Source organism: Bufo gargarizans, chromosome 3, assembly GCF_014858855.1.
Source record: "Bufo gargarizans isolate SCDJY-AF-19 chromosome 3, ASM1485885v1, whole genome shotgun sequence".
Classification (NCBI taxonomy): domain Eukaryota; kingdom Metazoa; phylum Chordata; class Amphibia; order Anura; family Bufonidae; genus Bufo; species Bufo gargarizans.
In genome coordinates, this window is record NC_058082.1 from 489,179,535 (window position 1) to 489,206,613 (window position 27,079).

Sequence of the window (27,079 nt, forward strand, 5' to 3'; positions counted from 1 at the left end):
ATATTGAATGTGATGTGAATGCCTGCATAGTATAAAAAAAAAACCTTTAAATGATGTTTGAATAATAGGTCTGCGCTGTCTATTATAGGGAGATGTAGGTCCCAAATACGATTGTACTAGGTTTTAGATCTTATTTTAGTAACTATTTATTCACTTTTCTAGCCCCTCTGCGTGCGGGGGAGGATAGTATGTATGTGTGTATATATATATTTTAGAAGAAACTGTTATTTGAAAAGTCTCATGACGCCCAACAGGGGAGGATCCCTGGATCCTTTATTTTCAGCTATATCCACTTAGGAATACACGCCCCAGACGAAGCATCATGGCAAAACCCGGGTCGGGCTTTGTGTACTTGTTTTAACTTGCTCCAAAACTTGCGTTCTTTGTGAGTATAATAAATCCTTTTTATTCAACACTGTGGTACGTACTTCACTATTGGTTGACATCTTTTCTCCGAGACCTTGAAGAGTGTGGAGTTTGGTGATATTCTGCCAAAGTGGTGCTCATTTTGGGATCCTGCTTGTGCTTGTGCAAGATTTCACATAAGCAGTAAAGCACCCTGTCTGTCTGTGTGGTCTAGTGAACGACATCCAAGGTGTGCAGTTCCTGGGTGGATGACAGCGCTGAGCCTGCTTTTTACGCCTAATACCATCTGAGTCTTGTGAGTATAACCTGTTATCAGGTGACACTCCTTTTGAGAAGTTACTACACCATAGTGCGGTTTCTATTTTATTTCAGATTTCCACACCGCAGCTGTGTTTGATGTGTATGGATGAACCTATTTGACTGAAGATTTCCATAGACAATAGAACACATATATAATTTTTGGACTTTTAAGCATACTGCGCAGCGCTGTGTCCTGGATTTTGCAGCGCTAGAGGGTAAAATATCTGAACAGGAATTGTACCTTATATTTTCTAAGTAATTTTGAAATGCTGGCATTCAGGGCCAGGGATCGGGGGTAGGGGGGTACTTCCTCTTCCGCTCCAGTGTTGGGGAGATGAAGAGCTGAAAGCTTCCGGGGGACATTGTGGAGATGCTTGATGACCCACATGGTGGTGTTGCTGGAAAATCCCTTGTTTGCGGTGTGGCAGGTGCCACTGTCACTCCAGAAGTGGATGAAGAGGCCGAGACTGCAGCATAAGAGGAAGCAGGAGGAGCCAGAGACCTTTCTTGGTTTTTTAGATGTCTACTCCGCTGCAGCTCGTGCTTTTTGAAATTAGATGCCTGGTCATGCAGGTTGTTCTCAGGTTGAGAACATTTATTCCTTGCTTCAGGCTCTGATTGCACAGCTTGCAAACCACTCGTGTCTTGTTGTCAGCACATTGTCTGAAGAACTGCCACACCAGGAAACTCCTTGGAGCTAACTTTGGTGTGCTCGGTCCCTCGCTGCGGTGGGCAGTACCAGGGGTACTGTCTAGGGGACGGCTGTTCTGCCTTTGCACCCTGCTCCCTTTTCTGCTGTGCTGGTGGCTCTTTGCGACCACCGCCTCTTCCTACAAACTACACAGGTCACTCTCATGACCTTGATTCCATGTATGGTCGAGGTCCTCATTGTCCTCCACATCATGTTCCACCCCTGCACTCCTTGTCGGTCTGCACCCTTTTGAAAGCCACAGCAGTTAGCACCTGTGTTTCGTCATTATCCAAGACGTGCTGCGATGGTCCTCCCATGTACTCATCTTAAAACATAAGTGGTTGGACATCGGTGCACTCAATCTCTTCCACTTTTGGGACAGTGCTAAGTGGATGGCCCTGGGAAACCCTGTTAGCAGAGTCATTAAAAAGCAGAAGAGACTGCTGCATGACTTGGGACTTAACTGATTTGCAAGGGGGTGAGTTGATAGACTGATGGACATCGGCTGCAGGAACCAAGTCTGATCTTTCAGCAGGAGAATGGATGGGAGACAATGTAAAGGAACTGGAGGCACTGTCAGCAACCCAATCTACTATCACCTGTTCTTGTTCTGGCCTCACCATTCGTAGAGCCGCATTAGGCCTGACCAAATACCAGGCATGTGCTGGGAGATATTAGTAGTGGACTGATTGCCCAGCTGCTCTATTACTGTGTGCTAGTGTTTCTGACAAATGGAGCACCAAGTCATGGGCCTATTAGGTTTTGATCCACGAACTCTGTGTTCTATTTAAATCCCTTCTTGGCCATACACCAGTGCTTAGCTAGGTTCCTTATTCCCTTTTTCCTGCATTGTAGGAATAGTGTAGGGACCATATATAGTGTAGGGACCATTGACCAGCTGCGTTCTAGCTTTCTAGGGCTTGCACTGCAAGTAGGTAGGGAAAGTTGGGTGGGTATTAGCTTTAGGGCTCACTATTAGTGTTGGCCAGTTACTTTAAAGGACCTAAAAATTATGCATTCAACATACAGAAAAGATCAAGTCATTATGTGGCTAGATGTACATTAGGTGGTCACCGTATCACAATTTTAATGTTGGCCAGTTAGATTAAATAGACCAAAAATTATGCATTCACCATACAGATAAGATCAAGTCATTATTTGGCTGGAGATATATTAGATGGTAATTGTATATCAATTTTACTGCAGGGCAGTGGAGTAAAGGCCCCAAACATTAGGCATTTACCGGACAGAAAACATCAAGTGATTATGTGACTCGAGGTATATTAGACTGTCATTGGATATCCATTTTACTGCAGGCCAATACATGTCAAATACATATGTTTAAAAGAACAAAAAATATAAAATTGGATTAAAAACATGGCAAACGAAATCCCCGCTCTTAAAAAAAAAAAAACAATGGTAATAGGTGAAATTCAATTAAACGTGGTGTTGAATTCCTCCAAGATCCATGCCTCATTAATTTTTAGAAATGTGAGGTAGTCCACACTGTCGTGAGCTAGGCAAGTGCGCTTATCTGTGACTATTCCCACTGCTGCGCTGAACATTCTTTCAGACAGGACACTTTCTTTTTTTTCAAAAGCTTTATTGAAAAATAAATATCTGTTACATTCATTTCAATTCAATGGTACGAGGGAGTAGACACCCCTTTTACAAAGGAGTGTTCCAGAAACAAATATAAGACACAGAATAATAAACCAACACTGAGGATGTACATAAACATTGCTTTGTTCTATGTATCTGTAATCCGGGCCTAGTGAGAGGAGATAAAGAAGTACATCAAGAAGACCAAGCAGATGACTAAATTAGAGGGAGCATCTAAAGGATCTCCAATTATCCCAAAGAGACCTAAATTTGTGGTGGGATCTGTTCTCCCAAGCCGCAATTTCCTCAAATCTGTAAATAGAGTCTACCTTGTTGAACCAATGATCGGGGGGAGGAAGGTCAGGTGACAACCAGTGGGTGGGGATTAGGAGTCTGGCGGTTATAATTAAGATCTTGAAGAGTGGGGTAACTTTTGTTTTGTGGTCCTGTGGCAAACCCAGAAGGGCTAACGTTGGCAAAGGGGTGATGTTGGATTTGCAAATTTCATTGCATCTTTTAAATATATTATTCCACCAACTAAGGATAGAAGGACAGGTCCACCAAATATGGAGCATTGTTCCACGTCCTTCCCCGTATCTCCAGCAGATATCCGATCTACTTTTATCATAACGAGAGGTAATATCAGGAGTTTTGTACCACCTAGTTATTATTTTGTATCCATTTTCCTGGATTCTGGTACATCTTGAGGATGTATGTGGTGTTTTGAAAAGAAGTATTTGATCATCAGGCAAAGCATTTTTTCCATTGGCTTATGAAAGAAGGTTTTGGGGGCGAGATAGGTGTACTGAGATACCTGTAGAGTGAGAATATGGGTTTTCGTGGGGGGGGGGGAGTGGTTGTGGATAAGGCTTTCGAGCCAGGTGAGAGGTCTGAGTAGAGAATTTAAAGGGATGTTTTTATTTATATAAGTGAGTAGAAAAGATAGCAAGTGAGGCTGGGATCTGATCCCTGGGAGGGAGGAGATGAGGGACTCCTGAACTATTCTGCCAGTCTCGGTCCTCAAAAAGATGGAGAGGATAAACACTTCAGAGAAGCGTATGTCGTGGGGAACACTTTGTCTGAGCTCTAGGGGGGCTAAACCTATAACATCTCTGACCTGAATCAGGGTGGAAGGGGATGGAAAACCCCAGTTTGAGCTTTGGAGCCACTTCCAGGCCTCAAGAGTAGCTATCGCTATGGAGTTATACTTGTAGGTGGAGAAAATGTTGTGATGAGGATCCACAAGTAGAGCTCTCAGGGTCGGGAGGTATCTAGGAGTTTCCATTGCTACCCACGATTTTCGTTTAGGGCCTATAAACAAGTCAAGGGTTCTGGAAAGAAGTATGGCCCTATTGAATAGTAGGGGATTTGGAAGGCCTATACCCCCATGTGTTCTAGGCCTCTGTAAGGTATTGATGTTAATTCTTGCTTTTTTACCATTCCAAATGAAGGAGCGAATGGCTTGTTCCAAGGATTGAAAAAAAGAGTTAAGAATAGGAATGGGAAGGACCTGGAGAAGGTAGTTTAGTCTAGGTAGGACTAGTAACACAACCATATTTTTACGTCCAAAGTTGGTTTTTGATAGCGCTAAGTAGAGGGAGATAATTCAGTTTATAAAATGATGATGGGTCCGGGTGGATTTTTACTCCTAAGTATGTAATGTGGGGTGAGTCCCAATTAAACGGTGCAGAATGCAGTAATTTGGACCTGAGTCTGGGGCTGAGTCCCATTCTGAAAATGTGGGACTTTTTCATATTAATTTTAAAGTTGGAAAGATAACTAAAATTGTCCAGGATAGTATAGATCCGTTGTAAAGAGGTTTCAGGGTTGGAGGACATAATTAAGAGGTCATCAGCAAATGCTGCTATTTTATGCTCACAATCCCCTAGTTTAAGCCCTGCAATGTCATTCTCCAAGCGTATGAGAGCAAGAAGGGGTTCAATTGTTAAGACAAAGATTAAGGGGGAAAGGGGGCACCCTTGTCTAGTCCCATTTTTTATGGAAAAAGGTTGTGAGGTGGTGTCATTAATCAGCACCGACGCCGAGGCATTGGTGTACATAGCTTTGATGGAACGTATAAAAGCTAAAGGTATACCAAACTGTATCATAGTGCTGTACATAAAATTCCAGTGAATTCGGTCGAATGCTTTTTCGGTGTCGGTGCTGATCAGGACTAAGGGAAGATGATGTTTTGAGGCGTGAAGTATGGCATTATACTACTTGCTGTATTATGCTTTTCCCTCTCTTCCCTTGATAAAGCCTGTCTGGTCCCTATGGACAATGTTAGGTAGAAGAGGGGCAAATCGGTCGATAATAGCTTGGCCAATGTTTTAAGCTATGTTAGAAGAGATATAGGGCGGTAGTTGCCACATTCGGTAGGGTCTTTCCCTTCTTTGGGTATGATAGTGATGTTGGCTTTTGTCATTTCTTGAGAAAGAGGGTCACCTTGTAGGGATCGGTTGCAAACATTGAGCAGGTGAGGGAGGAGGATGGTTTGAAAAGAGCGGAAGTAAAAAGCTGGGAACCCATCTGGGCCAGGGGCTTTCCCTTTAGGGAGCTGTTTAATTGCTAAAAGAAGTTCATCGCCAGTGAATGGGGATTTTAGGGCTTTAGTATGAATATCATCAATTTGGGGTATATTAATGGAGCGGAGGAAAAGGTCTATCAAATCTTGATGTGTATGGAACGTGGTGTCACTTTTCTGGGGAGGTAGGTTATATAGGGAGCTATAAAAATCCTTAAATTTCTGAGATATGTCTTGTGTATTAGTAAGTAACGTGCCGTCCTTACTGCGAATTTTACAAATATAGTTTTGGGCCTTTCTTTTTTTGATTATGAACATCATAAACTTGGACACTTTATCCCCATGGGCAAAGTATTTATATTGCGCATGTAGGAACAATTTAGCAGATTGGGTGTTTAGTTGGTTCTTTAGTTCGGTTCTTAATAGCATTTACTTAGATAAATGGGAGTCCAGCAAGGATCTCTTGTGGAGGGCCTCTATATCTCTAATTTCCTTCAGGAGGGAATCAATGCGGGCAAGTCTTATTTTTTTTGTATATGAGCCTAGGCTTATCAATTGCCCCCTGATAAAGGCTTTGTCGGTGTCCCAAAGGGTATATGGATGGATACCGGGAGTATTATTGGTTGAGAAAAATTCTCTCAGCCATTTATGGACTTTTTCTACATTTTCCGGGGTTTGGATTAGCTGTTCATTGAGTTTCCAGTGGAACATTTTGAGAGGTCTACTAGGGGTGAGTATATGTATCCATAAAGGGGCATGATCGGATAGGCTAATAGAGCCTATTTGGGCCTTGGTGCATAATTGAATGTGTTCAGAGGAAACAAAAAGATAATCCAAGCGCTGATATGAACCGTGGGGGTTGGAATAAAAGGTATAGTCCTTATCATTGGGGTGCAAGGTTCTCCAAACGTCAACCAGGCGCCGGTCATAGAGAGATTTCTCAATTTGCTTAAAGCTTTATTAGAGATAGCAGACTTTTGGGATGAGGAGTCAACCGGGGGGACCAACGTAAGGTTAAGGTCACCTCCCAGAATAGTCACTCCTTCTCTAAAGTGGTCAAACTTCTGAAGAGTTTTGTTGAGCCATGCAGCCTGGTTGACGTTTGGAGCATAAACGTTAATAAATGTATAAACCTGGTTTGCTATATTACCCTTCAAAATTATAAATCTACCCTCAGGGTCTTGGATATGATCCAAGTAGATGAATGGTGTATTTCTACTGAAACCTATACTAACTCCTTTAGAAGCCGCTGATTCAGAACCACAATGGTACCAAGTGGAGAAGTAAGCGTGAGAAGATTTGGATAATGATTGAGTCTAAAATGTGTCTCCTGGAGGAGAACTACGGAGCAGCCTCTTATTTTAATTCAGAGAAAATTTGGCAACGTTTAGAAGGGGCATTGAAGCCCTTTATGTTATATGAGGTAATTTGTAAATTCGCCATATAAGGTTATAAATTAGAGGATACTGCTCCACCGCTCCTTACTCCAGAGGGCTCACATTTATAATTCTCTGAACTGCATGGAGAGACACATATTATTCCCTCCATCTGTGGGGAATCAAGTAATCTATAATATAAATTACATCCTGAAATAAAACAGGAATTAACATAATAAATAACAAGTAACCGTACTAGCAAAGCTAGTTGAAAGGTAGGCATGGTTTGCCTGGGGTTGGAAAAGGGGGAGAAAAAAGAAATAACATGCCAGTTATCACCAAATGCTTAGAGGACTGGCGGGCAAGGAATATTCAGTTGTCCATAGGAAGTCTTCTGGGTGCTATTCTTCTGGGATTCCTCGGACTCTTTTGACGCTTAGGAGTGCGTTGATGTTCCCATATGCCAGGGTGTGGGATTTCTGGGAGATTGCCCAAATCTTGGATGGGATCCCAGTTTTCGATCTTGAGGGGCTCTATAGAAGATGATCGTAGATTGAGTCCAGATCAGTGTAGTTGGATACAGAAAGTCTGCGTCCCTCAAACATGAAGGATAGGCCAAAAGGAAAGGACCATCTATAGGGGATCCTGTGTTCTCTGAGCCAGCTTGTTAGTGGTCTCAGGGCTCTTCTTTTTTCAAGGGTGGATTGGGCTAAATCTTGAAAGATTTGGATATCGTGTCCGTCCCAGGTTACTTTGCCGGATTGACGGGCCTTGTAAATGACTGCTTCCTTAACAGGGAAGCTGAGGAAGTTACATATTATGTCCCTTAGAGGGGCTGTAGGCGGCAGGTTTGGGCCTAAGGGCTCGGTGTGCCCTTTTCAAGTATAACCTTATGGGCTGTTTCTGGCCCCAGGAGGGACATGCATATCTGTACCACTGTGCTAGGAATGTCTCCTGTATCAACGGTCTCAAGGACACCCCTAAATCGCAAGTTGTTGCGCCTACCTCGATTTTCCTGGTCTTCCAGGGAGCTGCAGAGGTAATTCATCTTAAGCTGGATAGCCTGGAAGCGCTGGGATACCTCCGTCTGGTGCCGTATGATAGCCTCCTGCGTTCTCTCAAGTGTCTCAACAAGGTTACCCACTTGAGAAATTTCCTGCTTGATTGCAGCGAGGTCGGAGCTTAGTGGCTCTAGTGCCAAAGCTAATGAGGAAGATAGAATCTCTTTCAAGAAGGTATGTAAGATGGGGAGCTCATCAGCGTCCTCCTATCCTCCGGCTGCATGATCCGACAGCTCAGGTTGTTTGGAGCGCGGGGCGCGGGTCGGCGCCATCTTGGTGTTGCCGCCGCTTTTTTGATAAATTTATCCATGTCCCCAGAGCACCTCTATCTTGTGCTGTGTGAGCTCCGGTTCTGGGACCTCCGATTTTAACCATGTTCGGAGCGCCAGCATATGGTAAAAAGGCTTCTGTGGTGATAACAGTCACGGAGCTGCAGTCTCAAGCGTCCATGCTGTTTTGGCGCTAGCTCCGCCCCCCCCCCCCCCCCCGACAGGACACTTGACGAAGGGCAAGCCATGAATTCCATGGCAAATTGTGCCAGGTCTGGCCACAGGTCAAGCCTGCACACCCAGTAGTCAAGGGGTTCCTCGCTTCTCAGAGCGTTCACATCAGCCGTTAACCCGATGTAGTCAGACACCTGTCGGCCTAGGCGTTTCCTGAGGCTGGATCCGGAGAGTGGCTGTCGATGGGTTGGCTGCAAGAATGAGCTCATATCCAAAGTGACAAACACAACATTCAAACCGCCCTCTTCTTGCATGCTCTGTTGTGTTGGTACCCGCAACTGTTTCTCTGTGAGTGGAAATTCCTCTGCCAGCGCCCACAAAAGCAGAATGCAGCATTTTTCAAAGCAAGGCCTGGAAGGGCTGCATTCTAACAGCCCTCTGTGATGCTGGTAACATGTCCGCCATTCTGTGTTTGTACCCGGTAACAAGTATGTTGCCACCCAGTACTGGTCCTTGCCCTTTATGCTTTTTACACGGGGGTCCGTCTTCAAATACTGGAGCATGAACACCCCCATTTGCACTAAATTGGAAGCAATGGAGTGTCCTGGCTCCTGCTCATCGCCCAGGAGAATGTCGTCCTCGATCTCCCACCCCATCCATGGACAACACCAGGGATCCCAGAAAAGTTTAAACCCTGCTCTTCTTGCTCCTCCTCCTACTTCTCCCCCCAGGCACCATCCTCCTCTGACTCCTCTTCAGACTCTTGTTGACTTTTCTCAGATGGAGTAGCCCCCCCGGGAATTCATTTAGCATTGCAACTTCCTCATCTTTCTGCTCCTGCTCCTCGACGGCTTGATCAATGACACGACGCAATGCACGCAACAGAAAGAAGGCGTAAGGTAGGATGTCACTGATAGCGCCCTGGCTGCAACTTACCAGTTTGGTGATCTCATTAATTGGCCGCAGAAGTCTGCATGTGTCGCACATGAGCAGCCACTGGCGCAGTGAAAAAAAAACAAGCTCCCCAGAACCTGTCCTGCCGCAGAGTTCATACAGGTAGTCGTTAATGGCATGTTTCTGCTGGAGCAGCCTATCAAGCATATACAAGGTGGAGTTCCAGTGCGTTGGGCAGTCACAAATCAGACATCTGACGGGCAAGTGGTGTTGCCACTGAACGTCAGCAAAGCGAGCCATGGCCGTGTGAGATCTTCTAAAATTGACAGAGATTTTCCTGACCTGCCACAAGATGTCCTGGACTCTGAGTATTTGGCAATGAATCGCTGCACGACTAAGTTTAAGACGTGTGCCATGCACAGCACGTGAGTCATTTTGCCCTATTTCAGCAAGCTCAGTAGATCGGCACCGTTGTCGCACACCACTTTACCAACTGTCAAATTGAGTGGGGTTAGCCAGTGATCGGCCTGTGACTGCAGAGCTGAAAGGAGTGCAGGACCCGTGTGGCTCTTGGCTTGCCAACGTCTCACCTGGCACGTCGAATAGGTTCTGGGGAGCTGGGGGGGTGTAGTGGAAGAGGCGGTAGCAGTGGAAAAGGAGGAGTCAGCCAAGGAGGAGACGGAAGATGGAGTAGGAGAAGAAGTGTCAGGCCTGCATGCAATCCATGGCAGTAACACCAAATCCACACGGGTGCCACGGGTTGCATGCTTGACAGCCATCAGAAGGTTCACCCAGTGGGCAGTAAAAGTTATGTACAGTACCTTCCCTGCCCGTGTTTGCTAGACCACATGTCTGTGGTCAGATGTATCTTGGCACCAACACTGTGTGCCAGAGATACATTCACTTGCCGCTGAACGTAGCCATATAGCTCTGGGATACCCTTCTGGGAGAAATATTTTGTTCCGGAGACCTTCCATTGCGGTGTGCCAATGGCCACAAATTTTCTAAAGGCCTTCGAGTCCACCAGTTTATATGGCAGTAGTTGGCGGACTAGCAGTTCCGACAACCCAGCGGTCAGCCGTTGGGCAAGAGGGTTATCCAGCATCATCAACTTTTTACGTTAGAACATTTGGGCCACAAAAGCCGAAGATGGCACGGTGGAGTGATGGACAAATGGGAGGGAAGAAGAGAAGGAGAAGAGGCAGGACATGGATAGCCGGGAGTGTGGCTTTGTGGGTTCTGAATATGTTGCTCCCACTCGGCTCGGTAATGGATAGCTAGGTGCCTTCTTAAGGCGGTCATCCCTAGGTGAGTGTTGGGCTTACCGCAACTTATGCGTTGACAGCACAGGCTGCAGATGGCAACACTATTGTCAGCAGCTGACACGTTAAAAGAACCCCACACTGCGGAGCCATGTGCTGGAGTCCTGGAAGCGCCAGATGTGCATGGTGGATGGCTCACTTTAGATACATTTACTGTCTGATTTTTGCCTCCTGTGCACTGAGAGTTCTGCCTGCTTCTCCTCCTTCTCCTCACTATCTGCTGCTTCCTCTCTCCCACTCAACTCCCCATCTCTTCCTCTCTTGTGGGCACCCACGTGATGTCCATCGACACGTCATCATCGTCACCTTAACCGTCACTGACTTTAGAGATCTCGGAGTAGGCAGCAACAGCAGGGACCACCCTCCTTGGGCTGTTCTGGGTACTTTTGTCAAACTGCTGGGTGGTGGCCATTGCTACCTCCTCTTCCTCATCCGATGCAAAGAATGGCTGCGCATCAGTATGATCTAAGAATGGATGGGAAAATAATTCCTCTGACTCGAGTGGAGGGGCTATGGTAGTGGTGTCTTTGGGAGTGCACACAGCAGAGAGTGAGGATGGTGCTGATACAGAGGATGAGGAGGGTGCAGAAACGGAAGGCTAAGTGAGACACTCAACCAACTCTGGTGCACCTGCCCGACCCCTACCTCCCCTTCGGAAAGGCCCGCCTCTTCCTCTGCCTGTCATTTTCAAAATGACCTTGTGACAAAGTCCCTAAAGAAGAGCAGTATTTGTGGAAGCAGGTATATAGAACCCCTTAATGATTTTTTTTTTTTGTGGCAACAGGTATATCACACCAGTTGCAATTAGTTGTTCCAATAGCGTTTTCTCCCTCTGTATAGCTGCGGTATCGCAGAAGAACCGCACACAACTGCTGCACAACACAAATGCACTATATAGAAAGTATATTATAGGTATATCACATAACTGCCTCAATCAGTTTTTGGGGGGAGGAAACTGGAATATCACACCAGTTGCAATTAGTTGTTCCAATACCGTTTGTCCGTCTGTATAGCTGCTGTATTGCAGAGGAACTGTACACAACTGCTGCACAATACAAATGCACTATATAGAAAGTATATTATAGGTATATACCCCTGCCTCAATAATTGTTTGTGGGGAAAATTGGTTTATCAAACCAGTTGCAATTCGTTTTTCCAATAGTGTTTGTCCCTCTGTATAGCTGCGATATCGCTGCGGAACCGCACACAACTGCTGCATAGTACAAATGCACTATATAAAGTAAAGTATATTATAGGTATATCACACCCCTGCTTCAATCATTTTTTGGGGGGAGAAACTGGTATATCACACCAGTTGCAATTACAGTAGTTGTTCCAATAGCGTTTTTCCCTCTATATAGCTGCGGTATCTCAGCATAACCGCACACAACTGCTGCACAATACAAATGAACTATATAGAAATTATATTATATGTATATCACACCCCTTCCTCAATCAGTTTTTGTTGGGCGGCAACTGGTATATTACACCAGTTGCAATTTGTTGTTCCAATAGCGTTTGTCCCTCTGTATAGCTGTGGTATCTGTCACGAGGGTGTAAAGAGCCACGTCTGAATCCGTTATACCCGGAGTCAGGAAGTCGCAGCGGGTGGCTGCGCGCTCTGTCTAAAGATAGTGCTGTTTCTTAATGGTAGCTTTCTGGGTTTGCCTTGCAATCCTTTTTGGCTCACTCAGGGATCCGTAGCTTCTTCTCCTCAGCTGTTTCTTGTCCAGCAATCCCAACCTCCTTATATTCCCCTGTCCCACTTCTCTGGTTGCCAGATATAGAGCTTCCTGCCTGGACTTCTATACTGACCCACTGGAGCTGTGTAGCTGTGATTCCTGGTTGTTGTTCCAGAGCGTTACCCTCCGGATCCCTGTTGGTTGTTTGTTGTTGCCCACCTGGGATTATATGTTTTGTCAGTATTGTCTGTCCTCTCCTTGGTGTTTTCCTTTAGTATTAGTGGTGCGGACTAGTGTTCCCACCGCCCTATTCACTACGTAGGGCTCATCTCAGGGAAAGCCAGGGTTTAGGCACGTGATCGGCGTACGGGTGAGGAACCCGTCTAGAGACGTCAGGGCAGTCAGGTGCCAGCCTCAAGGTGAGTTAGGGGTCACCACCTTTCCCTCTCCCTTGGACAGGGCCTTCCCGTTTCCCTCCCTTTGAGTCACGTATGTGATCGGCACGCCGGTCATAATAGTATCTCAGCAGAACACTGCTGCACAATACAAATGCACTATATAGAAAGTATATTATAGATATATCAAACCCCTGCCTCAATCACTTTTTTTTTGGGGGGGGGGGGGGACTGGTATATCACACTAGTTGCAATTAGTTGTTCCAATAGCGTTTGTCCCTCTATAAGCTGCGATATTTAAGCAGAACCGCACACAAATGCTACACAATACCTATGCACTAGATATAGGGTTGTACCGAACTTTAGGATTTTTGGACCCCAAACTTTTCAGTAAAAGTTTGAAGTTGGAGTTCAGTGTTCGGCGAGTTAATGGCACTTTTTGAAAGACTGCAGAGCAGTAAATCAACAAGCGTTTAACTTGTGTGCCCTTAGGAGCCATCACAGCTGTGATTGGCCAGTGCAGCATGTGACCCAATCTCTCTATAAGCTAGTGTCACGTAGCGCTGCACGTCACTTTTCTCTGATTAGTATAGGGATAGGATGCTGCTGCTGTGAGGGAGAGAATAGGAAAGAATCTTTAATCTGAAGAGCTTGTTAACTCAGTAATTTACCTATATTTTGTTTTGTGGGTGCAGTGCACAATCTTTTTACCCTGCCCTGAGCTCAGTGACACAGAAAAATAACTTTTATCTGTCTGTTAGTTAGGTGGGCGGCGGCGGCCATTTTATGCAAGGTGGGTGCACCAGCACTGCATATGTGCATATGTCATTGTTAAATACAAGCTTGAAATACTGCAACAATTTTCTGGGTTTAAAAATAACACCCATTTTTGGAAATACCCTCCATCTGGGGCCTATGCAGCATTTGTCAGTGTGAAATTTAAGCTTAAAATACTGCAATTATTTTCTGGGTTTTAAAAAACACCCTTTTTGGGCAAAATACTAAATTTTACAGCCCTTGCTGCATCTGTAAGTGTGAAATACAAGCGTTAGATACTGTTGTCATATTCTGTTATTAAAAAAAAACACAAATTTTGCGGCATTTGCTGCATCTGTCATTGTTAAATACAAGCTTGAAAGAATGCAATAATTTTCTGGGTTTAAAAAAACACCCCTCTTTGGCAATACCCTACATCTGGGGCCTATGCAGCATTCATCAGTGTGAAATTTAAGCTTGAAATACTGCTATAATTTTCTGTGTTTTAAAAAACACCCATTTTGGGCAAAATTCCAAATTTGCAGCCTTTGCTGCATCTGTCAGTGTGAAATACACGCGTTAAATACTGCTGTTATATTCTGTTATTAAAAAAACACCCATTTTGGGCAAGATCCTAAATTTGCGGAAAATGAGGAGAGTGTTGAATAAGGGACGTGGCCCCGGTCGTGGTGCTGCTGGTTGAGCTCCTGTTGCAGGAAGAGGACGTGGTCGATCTGTGCCAGCTACACGCACAAGTGAAACACCTTCCTCAGGCGCGAGTAGGCTACAGAACCTTCAGCGTTATTTGGTCGGGTCTAATGCGGCTCTACGAATGGTCAGGCCAGAACAAGTACAGGCGATAGTAGATTGGGTTGCTGACAGTGCCTCCAAATCCTTCACATTGTCTCCCACCCAGTCTCCTGCTGAAAGATCAGAGTTAGCATCTGCAGCCGATGTCCATCAGTCTTTCAAATCACCCCCTTGCAAATCAGTTAAAAAAATGAGCCCCAAGTCATGCAGCAATCTATTCTGCCTTTTGATGACTCTGCTAGCAGGGTTTCCCAGGGCCATCCACATAACCCTTCCCCAGAAGTGGAAGAGATTAAGTGCACCGATGTCCAACCACTTATGTTTCAAGATGAGTATATGGGAGGACCACCGCAGCAAGTCTCGGATGATGATGAAACATAGGTGCCAACTGCTGTGGCTTTTGAAACTGTGCAGACTGACAAGGAGGGCAGGGGTGAACACTGGGTGGAAGATGATGTGGAGGACCATAAGGTCCTAAACCCCTCATGGAATTAAGGTCATACGAGTGACCTGTGTAGTTTGGAGGAAGAGGCGGTAGTCGCACAGAGCCACCAGCACAGCAGAAGAGGGAGCATGATACGCCTGCTACTGCCAAATGCAGCAAGAAACCGAGCACACCAAAGCCAGCTCCAAGGAGTTCCCTGGCGTGGCAGTTCTTCAGACATTGTGCTGACGACAAGACACGAGTGGTTTGCACACTGTGCTATCAGAGCCTGAAGCGAGGCATAAACATTCTCAACCTGAGCACAACCTGCATGACCAGGCATCTAAGTGCAAAGCGTGAGCTGCAGTGGAGTAGACACCTCAAAAACCAAGAAAGGTCTCTGGCTCCTCTTGCTTCCTCTTCTGGTGCAGTCTCAGCCTCTTCATCCACCTCTAGAGTGACAGTGGCACCTGCCACCCCACAAACAGAGGATTTGCCAGCAACACCACCACCTGGTTCACCAATCATCTCCTCAATGTCCCAAGGAAGCTTTCAGCTCTCAATCTCCCAAACACTGGAGCAGAAGAGGAAGTACCTTCCCTACCCACCAGCGATCCTTGGCCCTGAATGCCAGCATTTCAAAATGACTGGCCTTTGAAATGCTGTCATTCCGTCTGGTGGAAACAGAGAGTTTTAAAAGCCTTATGGCAGTGGCTGTCCCACAGTACGCCGTGCCCATCCACCACAACTTTTCCAGGCGAGCCATACTTTCCCTGCACAACCAAGTGTGGGACAAGTGTGCACTAAGCAACGCCATCTGTGGCAAGGTCCACCTAACTACAGATACATGGAACATCAAGCACGGTCAGGGACGTTATATCTCCCTAACAGCACACTGGGTAAATGCAGTGGCATGTCCTTCCACCACCAAGGATTGCAGGACACTTCAGTTTGCCTGCTGTTGCTTCCTCCTCCTACTCCGCTTACTCATCCTCTACCGACTCCTCATCCGGTCAGCGTAACACCTTCACCACCAACTTCAGCACAGCCAGGAATAAACAACAGTAGGCAGTTTTAACCCCTTCCCGACCTATGACGTGTATACTCGTCATGGAGCACTGCTACTCAGTGCTCCATGACGAGTATACACGTCATGGCATTAAACTGTCACCATGTCTGCAGACATGGTGACAGCGCTGAGTGCCGGCTGTTACACACAGCCAGGCACCAAGGGTCAATGCTGAGGGGGGGTCCTGTGACCCCCCCCGTATCGGCGATCGCTGCAAACCGCAGGTCAATTCAGACCTGCGGTTCGCAGCGCTTTCTGTAGTTTCTGATCCCTGCGGTTCATGACCGTGGGAATCAGAAACTTTAAAATGACCAAAATAAAGTTTTTTTAACCCCCCCCCCCTGCACCCCTGAATGATTTCATGGCGGTGGGAGATGCAGGCGGTGCGGGCGGTGCGGGAGGCGGGCGGTGCGGCAGGCAGGATTGTGATCCCCCGCCCGCCTCCCGTTGAATAATCGTTGGTGGTTAGTGGGTATACCAGGGTGTCAGCAAATTGTTGACACCCTGGTATAAACGGCTGACATCGCTGCTGCGATGTCAGCCGTTTAACCCTTTCCATACCGCGGTCCGTACGGACCGCTGTATGGAAAAAGTTAACAGCGCAGGGAGCTCACTCCCTCTCCGATCGGGGGGGCTGCTGTGCCTTTGCAGCCCCCCCGATGGGAGAGGGAGAGAGCCCCCAGACAGCCCCCCGACATCCCAGTCCTCACCCTTCCCCGTCTGCGCAGTTGTGGCAGACGGGGAAGGTTCCCATGGCAACAGGATGCCTTCTCAGGCATCCTGCTGTCCATGGTGCTGAACAGATCTGTGCTGAAGGCATAGATCTGTTCAAAGTGTACAGTACTGTATAGTATATTGTACTGTACTGTATTATGCAGACATCAGACCCACTGGATCTTCAAGAACCAAGTGGGTCTGGGTCAAAAAAATGTAAAAAAAAGTAAAGATAAAAAAACACATTTATCACTGAATAAAAATTAAAAAAATAAAATACACTACACATATTAGATATCGCCACGTCTGTAACAACCTGATCTATAAAACAATCATGTTACTTTCCCCGCCATAAAAATAAAAAAATAAAACTATGAGGAAATATAAATTTTGCCCACCTTACTTCCAAAAAAGGTAATAAAAGTCATCAAAAAAGTGCCAATCAAACCGTCACCTCATCCCGCAAAAAATGAGCCCCTACATGAGACAATCGCCTAAAAACTGAAAAAACTATGGCTCTCAGACTATGGAGACACTAAAACATGATTTTTTTTGTTTCAAAAATGATATTATTGTGTAAAACCTAGATAAATTAAAAAAAGGTAGACATATTAGGTATTGCCACGTCCGTAGGAACCTGCTCTATAAAAATAGCACATGATCGTACCTGTCAGATGAACGTTGCAAATAATAAAAAATAAAAACAGTGCCAAAACAGCTATTTTTGGGGAAATTTTTAATTTTAATCAATTTTTTCCCGTAAAAAAGCAAGGGTTAACAGCCAAATAAAACTCAATATTTATTGGCCTGATTCTATAGTTTATATAAATGCCCCATATTTGGTCGTAAACTGCTGTATGGCCACACGGCAGGGCATAGAAGGAAAGGAATGCCATATGGTTTTTGCTGGACTGGTATTTTTGACACCATGTCCCATTTGAAGCCCCCCTGATGCACCCCTAGAGGAGAAACTCCAAAAAGTGACCCCATTTTGTAAACTACACCCCTCAAGGTATTCAAAACTGATTTTAAAAAACTTTTTTAACCCTTTAAGTGTTTCACAAGAGTTAGTGGCAAATGGAGATGAAATTTCAGAATTTCTATTTTTTGTTACTTTGCCTCACAAAAAGTGTAATAAAGAGCAACCAAAAATCATATGTTCCCTAAAATAGGACCAACAAAACTGCCACCTTATCCCGTATTTTCCAAAATGGGGTCACTTTTATGGAGTTTCTACTTTAGGGGTGCATCAGGGGGCTTCAAATGGGACATGATGTCTAAAAACCAGTCCAGCAAAATCTGCCTTCCAGAAACCATATGGCGCACCTTTTCTTTCTGTGCCCTGCCGTGTGCCCGTACAGCAGTTTACGACCACATATGGGGTGTTTCTGTAAACTACAGAATCAGGGCCATAAATAATGAGTTTTGTTTGGCTGTTAACCCTTGCTTTGTTACTGGAAAAAATGGATTAAAATTGTAAATTTGCAAAGAAATTGAAATTCTGAAATTTCATCTCCATTTGCCAATAAGTCTTGTGGAACACCTAAAGGGTTAACAAAGTTTGTAAAATCAGTTTTGAATACCTTGAGGGGTATAGGTTCCAAAATGGGGTCATTTTTGGGTGGTTTCCATTATGTAAGCCTCACAAAGTGACTTTAGACCTGAACTGGTCCTTAAAAAATGGGTTTTGGAAATTTTCCGAAAAATGCTTCTAAACTTCTAAGCCTTGTAACGTCCCCAAAAAATAAAATGTAATTCCCAAAATGATCCAAACATGAAGTAGACATATGGGGAATGTAAAGTCATCACAATTTTTGTGGTTATTACTATGTATTACAGGAGTAGAGAAACTGAAACTTTGAAATTTGCTAATTTTTCCAAAATTTTCGTAAATTTGGTATTTTTTGGGGCAAAAAATATAATTTTTGGGACTTCATTTTACCAGTGTAATGAAGTACAATATGGAACGAAAAAACAATCTCAGAACGGCCTGGATAAGTAAAAACGTTTTAAAGTTATTCACACATAAACTGACACTGGTCAGATTTGCAAAAAATAGCCTGGTCCTTAAGGTGAAAAATGGCTTGGTCCTGAAAGGGTTAAAACGTATCTGTTTGGAAGACAAACCTCACACCACGCAGGAGCTGTGGACGGGTATGGCACAACAGACCGATGAGTGGTTGGTGCCAGTGAGCCTCAAACCCGGCCTGGTGGTGTGCGATAATGGGTGAAATCTCGTAGCAGCTATGGGACTAGCCGTTTTAATGCACATCCCTTGTCTGGCGCATGTGCTGAATTTTGTGGTGCAGAAGTTCCTTAAAAATTACCCTGATATGTCAGAGCTGCTGTAGAAAGTGAGGGCTGTCTGTGCGCGCTTTCAGCGTTCTCACCCTGCTGCTGCTCGCCTGTCAGCGTTGTAGCGTAACTACGGCCTTCCCGCTCACCGCCTCATATGCGACGTTCCCACAAGGTGGAACTCCACCTTGCACATGCTGGCCAGACTTTGCGAGCAGCAGCAGGCGATAGTGGAGTTTCAGCTGCAGCAAGCATGGGTGAGTCGCTCTGCGGAACAGCATCACTTCACCACCAATGACTGGGCCTCCATGCGAGACCTGTGTCCCTTGTTGCGCTGTTTCGAGTACTCCGCCAAGATGTTCAGTGCCGATAACGCCGTTCTTTGCCTCCTTGAAAAAATGCTTCGAGAGATGATGGAAGAGGATGTGGCACAGGAGGAGGAGGAGGAGGAGGAGGAGAAAGAGGGATTATTTCATAGGGTTTCCGGTCAGTCATTCACAAGTGGCTCCGAGAGTGGGTTCCTGCACCCACATATGCATGCCAGGTATACAATTGTCGAGCCAGGGCACAGTTCTGGAGGATGATGAGGTGGAGGATGAGGAGGAGGAGATGGAGGAGGAGGAACCGTGTTCACAGCAGGGTGGCACCCAAACCAGCTCATGGCCATCACTGGTGCATTGCTGGGGGGATACAAAGGACACAGACGATACACTTCCCACAGAGGACAGCTTGTCGTTGCCTCTGGGCAGCCTGGCACACATGAGCGATTACATGCTGAAGTGTCTTTGCAACGACCGCCGAGTTGGCCACATTCTAACTTGTGCTGATTACTGGTTGGCCACGCTGCCGGATCCCTGGAGCGTGATAGTAAGATGCACGAGTAAAAGCGCACGCTGGTAGATGCGCTGCTGGTGGCATTCCCACCTGACAGCGGGGGCACAGTGGAAGCACAAGGCAAAGGCAGAGGAGGAGGAAGAGGTCGCCAACGCAGCTGGGGCACCACCAGCACCTCAGAAGGCAGGGTTAGCATGGCCATAATGTGGAAAAGCTTTGTCAGCACGTCACAACAACCAGTACTACCAGCTGATATGGAACGTCTTAGTAGAAGACAGCATTTTAGCAACATGGTGGAGCAGTATGTGTGCACACGCCTACACGTACTGAATGACGGGTCTGCCCCCTTCAACTTATGGGTCTCCAAATTGGGCAAATGGCCTGATCTTGCCCTTTACGCCTTGGAGGTGCTGGCCTGCCCTGCAGCCAGTGTATTATCTGAACGTGTATTTAGCATGGCAGGGGGCGTTATCACAGACAAACGCAGCCTCCTGTCCACAGCCAATGTGGACAAGCTCACATTCATAAAAATGAACCAGGCATGGATCCCACAGGCCTTGTCCGTTCCTTGTGCAGAATAGACATGTATACAGGCCTTACCCAGCCATTTTTATACTACAGTGCAATTGCTTATTGTTGTATTTTTGTTATTTCCCTTTTGGGGTGTACCCTAATTTAAAAAAAGAAATACAAAATTAAACCAAAAACCAGTGTTGGCTACCTCGTCTTCCTCCACCGCCGCTTCCACCTACACCGCTACGTCCACCCACACCGCTACGTCCACCGCCCCCCTCAACCTCCTACTCCATAAGGACCTCCACCAGATAATTTTATTTTATTTTTTTCATTTCTACGTATTTTATTTTCTGTCATTTCACTAATTTGTCTGTTACATTTTTTCGGTGAAATTCACAATTTTTTGGGTGTGATATGCCCCTGCTCTACCTAGTAGACGGGTTAATAAATTTTGCTAATTTTTCTGTTACATTCTTGGGTGACATTTTACCATTTTTGCCATGAATAAACCCCTGCTCTGCATAGGTGACAGGGACTGAAATTTTAAAAAATCATATGTTCTATTGGTGGGTCACATTAACCCTATTTCTGACGATGAAAAACACCTGCTCTGCGTAAGTGACAGGGATTTAAATTTCCAAAATTCATCTTTAATTGGCCCTTTATTCGATCATTCTGCTTTAATAACTTGTCCCACATTTCCGCTCGATCACATTGCACCCATTGACCTCCCTTAGATGTGGTCTCCCTTTCTCACGCTCCCTCCCCGGCGTGGAACCCTGATTCACCGCTAACCGTGATCAACATGGTAGGCGCAGAAAATAGCATTGAAAGTTGATAGAGAAGATATCCAATTGGATAGTGGAATCAGGGGGACGTGCGAACAGGCAGAAGTTATCTAGAGTTAGCAAAGCGGCAGAAGGGCCTCTCCTGTCTAACGTTTCCAAATCCAAAATACCCCAGTGACATTCCCTATAATTTTTTAATAATCATTACAATAACAGGGCATCTTAAGAGTCCTGTATTGTTATTTATCGTCACTCCCTCTCCGAGTCGGGAGTGGGTAATTGCCGCGCTTCCTCCTTTACTTGGAAGCTTCGGCTTCAATAATTTGTCACACATTTCAGCTTGATTTCATTGCAGCCATTTACCTCCCTGGGATGTGGTCTCCTTTCTCACGCTTCCTCTCCTGCAGAAAAGAACATCGAAAGTTGATAGAGCAGATATCCAATTGGATCGTGGACATCACGGGGACGTGCAACATGGTGGAGCAGTATATGTGCACACACCTACACGTACTGACTGATGGGCCTGTCCCCTTCAACTTCTGGGTCTACAAATTGGGCATATGGCCTGAGCCTTTACGCCTTGGAGGTGCTGGCCTGCCCTGCAGCCAATGTATTGTCTGAACGTTAGTATAGAATGGCTGGAGGGGGTGATAACAGTTATATTTCCCAATGTTTTGGGGTGTACCCTATTTTAAACCAAAAAAGAATAAGAAATTTAAAATAAAACTAAAAAGCAGTGTATGCTACCTTTTCATCCTCCACCGTATCTTCTACCTACACCCCCACATCCACCGCCTTTTCAACCTCCTACTCCAAATGAACCTCGTCCTCCAAGATCAAGATTATAATTTCCAAATCCACATTTGTTTGCAGAGCACTTGCCATGCTCTTAACTACATTTTGCTGCCATTTGCAGCCCTCTAGCCCACTCCATGACTTTTTTTACAGCCATTTTAGTGCTCCAAATTTCAGGTCCCCATTTACTTCAATAGGGTTCGGGTTTGGGGTCAAATTGGGGTCCCCCAAACTCGAACTTTTTTGTGAAGTTCGGCCGAACCCGTCGAACCCAAACATCCAGGTGTCCGCTCAACTCTAACTATATAGAAATTATATTATAGGTATATAACACCCCTGCCTCAATCAGTTTTTTGGGGGGCAACTGGTATATCACACCAGTTGCAATTAGTTGTTACAATAGCGTTTGTCCCTCTGTATAGCTGTGGTATCTCAGCAGAACCGCACACAACTGCTGCATAATAAAAATGCAGTATATAGAAATTATAATGTAGGAATATCACACCACTGCCTCAGTATTTTTTGGGGGGCAACTGGTATATCTCAATAGTTGGAAGTAGTTGTTCCAATAGCATTTGTCCCTCTGTATAGCTGCGGTATCACAGCAGAACCGCACACAACTGCTACACAATACAAATACACTATATAGAAAGTATATTAAAGGCATATCACACCCCTGCCTCAATCAGTTTTTTGGGGGGGCAACTGGTATATCACACCAGTTGCAATTAGTTGTTCCAATAGCGTTTGTCCCTCTGTATAGCTGCGGTATCACAGCAGAACCGCACACAACTGCTACACAATACAAATACACTATACAGAAAGTATATTAAAGGCATATCAAACCCCTGCCTCAATCAGTTTTTTTTGGGGGGCAACTGGTATATCACACCTGTTTCCATTAGTTTTTCCAATAGCGTTTATCCCTCTATATAGCTGTGGTATCTTATCAGAACCGCACACAACTGCTGCACAATACAAATGCACTATATTGAAATTATATTATAGGTGTATCACACCACTGCCTAAATTTTTTTTTTTTTGTGGGGGGCAACTGGTACATTACACCAGTTGCAATTAGTTGTTCCAATAGCGTTTGTCCCTCTGAATAGCTGTGTTATCTCAGCAGAACCGCACACCACTGCTGCACAATGCAAATACACTACATAGAAAGTATATTATAGGTATATCACACCATTGCCTCAATCAGATTTTTTGGGGAGCAACTGGTATATCACATCAGTTGCAATTAGTTATTCCAATAGCATTTGTGCCTCTGTATAGCTGCAGAACCGCACACAGCTGCTGCACTATAATATACTTTCTATGTTAGAAAGTATATCATAAGTATATCACACCCCTCAATATGTCACACATATCAATAGCACACCTATACCTGTCCTTAAAATGACTTTTGTGGCCCTATTAGCTAGAGTTTTGTGTCCCTAACAGTCTATCCCTGCTCCACATAGCAAGCTCTCCGTACACTGGCAAAAGACTGGATGTAAAATGGCGGCTAGATTGGGTTTATTTATAGGGTATGGGGTGTGTTCATGTCCTGAAAAGTCTTAATTGGCTGTCCTGTCCCATCTGATGGATGTGTCATGGGTCAAAGTTCGGCACAATGCAAAAGTATATGGCACTGGCGGACATCGCCATATGTTCACATGTTCGGGGAATCGCAAATGAGCAAAGTTTGCTGCGAAACGACAGCCGGTCAAATCCGCAATGCCATCTCTAGTAAGGAACAGGGAAGTCCCCACAATGCTAATGGTGCACGCAGAGGCCGTGGGCCTTGGCGCCTCTGCGCTGCCAGAACACAAGAAAAACAACGATCCACGATACCTAGCTTCATGTCCGTCAGTTTGCAGGGTGGAGCACAACAACGCTTTCAAAGTCAGTCCATTGCGACCAGGTGGTCGGTTGGATTGCAGCAGATAATGCTTATAGTCGGTTAAGCACCATCCTTTCTTCCACCAAGTCCAGTCTCAGTAGCCAAGAGTCTGGTCAACACAATCCTCACCCTGATCCTCCTTACTCCTACCATGGAGAGTCTTGCCAAATAACTGATCCTACACTAGGATATTCCGAGGAGCTCTTTTTAGCTCCATTCCTTCATTTGGGCCCCTCGACAAGCCCACTTGAACAGGGACATGAGATCTTGTGCCCTGATTCCCAAACTCTTGAGCATCCACAGTCACAAGAAGATGATGGTGGGGAATGACAATTAGTGTTTCACGAGGTGAATGATGAGGATGAGACACAGTTGTCAATAACTGAGTTTGTTCTTAGGTCAACAAGTCAGGAAGATGAGCAAAGTGAGGAAGTGGAAGAGGAGTTGGTGGACAATAAAGTCACTGACCCAACCTGGGAAGGTGGCAAGCCGAGCGAGGACAGCAGTACAGAGGGAAAGGGATCCACAGCACTGCAACAGGCTGGAAGAGGCAGTGAGGAGGCAAAAGGAAAAAGGCGGGCCACACCAAACAGGCCCGCAACTGTTCCAAAGAGCACACCCTTGCGGAAATCTCTTGCAGAAATGGGTAGGTGTACCGTTGTCTGGCACTTTTTTGAGGAAAGTGCGGACGACAAAAGAATTGTCATTTGCAATCTATGCCATACAAAAATGAGCAGCATGATCCGCCACATGGCATCAAAGCACCGTAATAGGTGGGCCGAACGCCTGGGTCCACAATCTGTGTCTGCGGGTCACACCACTGCCTCCTCTTTCCCTGTGTTACGTGCTGGCCAATCCCCTGTCGAAGGCGCAGGCCCAATGCCTCCTGTCCTGCACCTGGACCTTCGCAATCACCATCAGTGACCACATCCACTTCTGTGTCCCTAGGCATTTGAACGCAAGCGCAAATACCCAGCCACTCACCCACTGTCATGAGGGTGTCAAGAACCACGCCTGACTCCGTTATACCCGGGGTCAGGAAGTCAAAGTGGCTGGCTGCGCGATCTATGTAGTAAGATAGGGCTGTTTCCTTATGGTAGCTTTCTGGGTTTGCTTTGCAACCCTTTTTGGCTCACTCAGGGATCCGTAGCTCCTTCTCCTCAGCTGTTCCTTGTCCAGCACTCCCAACCTCCTTATATTCCCCTCTCACAATTCTCTGGTTGCCAGATATAGAGCTTCCTGCCTGGACTTCTATACTGACCCACTGGAGCTGTGTTGCTGCGTTCTCTGGTTGTTGGTCCAGAACGTTTCCCCCACCAGATCCCTGTTGGACCTTTGTGGTCTGCTGTGGTCGCCCACCTGGGTTTATGTGTTTGTCTGTATTGTCTGTCCTCTCCCTGGTGTTTTCCTCTTAGTGTCAGTGGTGCGGACTAGCGATCCCACCGGACGTCAGGGCAGTCAGGTGCCAACCGCAAGGTGAGTCAGGGGTCACCACCTTTCCCTCTCCCTTGGGCAGGGCTTTCCCTTTTCCCTCCCTGTGCGTGATGCCGGTCATTACACCCACAGGCCATAGCACTAAATGCACAACTTTCCAAATTACTTGCCATGGAAATTTTCCCATTTCGGCTTGTGGACACTGAGGCCTGCTGCAGCCTGATGTCTGCGGCCATCTCTCGTTACACAGTCCCCTCCACTATTTTTCACGGTGTGCTGTCCCAGCCTTACACCAGCATGTGTCCCGTAAAGTCACACGTGCCCTGACCAACGCAGTTATTGGGAAGGTCCACTTAACGACTGACACATGGACAAGTGGTTTTGGTCAGGGATGCTACATTTCCCTGACGGCACACTGGGTGAACGTTGTGGAGGCTGGGAGCGAGTCATATTCTGGGATGGCACAGGTGCTACTGACACCAAGGATTGCGGGCACTAATTCCATCGGGGTTTCTGCCACCACCTACATTAGTGGCTGCAACCCCCCTCCTCCTCCTCCTCCTCCTCCTCCTCCACCTCCTCCTCCACTTTCACCTCTGAATTATCATCTTGCAGCACCAGTCAGACATCAGTCAGTAGCTGGAAGCAGTGTAGCACTGCAATGTGGAAGCGGCAACAGGTTGTGCTTAAACTGATCTTCTTAGGGGACAAACAGCACACCGGCGCAGAGCTGTGGCAGGGGATAATGGACCAGACTGAGCTATGGCTCTCGCCACTCAACCTAGAACCAGGCATGGTTGCGTCTAATAATAGCCATAATTTGGTGGCGGCTTTAGAGATCGGCAAGCTCACACACATACCATGCCAAACCCACGTGTTCAACCTAGTGGTTCAGCGGTTTCTCAAAATCAAACCTACCATAATTTGCCTGAGCTACTGGTGTAGGTGTGCCGCATGTGTGCCCATTTCTGCAAGTTATCGACAGTTTCCGCCGGTCTGGTAACACTGCAGCAGCGTTTGAAATTTACACCTTCCACATGTTGGCCAAGCTTTGTGAGCAGCAGAGGGCAGTAATGGAATACCAGCTGCAACATGGCCTTTCCAGTCAGCTTCCGCTCTTCACAAATGAGGAGTGAGCATGGATGTCTGATCTCTGTGAGGTTTTAAGAAACTTTGAGGAATCAACACAGATGGTGAGCGAAAATAACGCTATTATACGCGTAACCATACCATTTCTGTGTCTACTCAAACGTTCACTGCTAACAATTAAAGCCGACGCTTTGCATGTGGAAGTGGTGGAAATAGAGGATCACATTACACAGGGTGATAGCCAGACTACCCTCAGTTCGTCTTCTCAGTGCAAATTGGATGATGATGAGGAGTAGTAGGAGACGGTTGCCTCTGCTACAGAGTGTAGTACCCATAGAAGTTTAATTCCATCTGTTCTGCGTGGGTGGGCAGAAGAGGAGGAAGAGTATGAGGAGATTGAGAGTCATTCTCCTGATGATGACAGCGAAGTCTTGCCTGTTGGTACTCTGGCACACATGGCTGACTTTATGTTAGGCTGCCTTTCCGGTGACCCTCGCATTTTACGCATTTTGGACAACACCGATTGCTGGTTGTTCACCCTTCTCGACCCCCGCTACAAAGAGAACTCATCTCTCATTCCTGTGGTGGAGAGGAAGAACAAAATGGTGCAATACCAGAAAGTAATTGTGGAAAAATTGCTCCAAAAATTCTGGGTTGACAACGCTGGTGGCAGAGTACGTAGTTCCTTGGGAAACCGAGAAGGATAGACAAGGGGAACACATCAGTTCTAACAGAGACAGGGCAACACTCTCCAAAGCCTGGGACAGTTTCATGACACCCCACCAACACCCTCACCCTGATGCATGGCCTAGTGTCACAAGGAGGGAAACATTTTGGAAGATGGTGAAGGAGTACGTAGCAGACCGTGTCAGCATCCTCAATGATCCATCTGTGGCTTACAACTACTGGGTGTCCAAGCTGGACACCTAACACCAACTGGCGCCCTATGCCTTGGAGGTGCTGGCCTGCCCTGCCTCCAGTGTCTTGTCAGAGCGGGTATTTAGT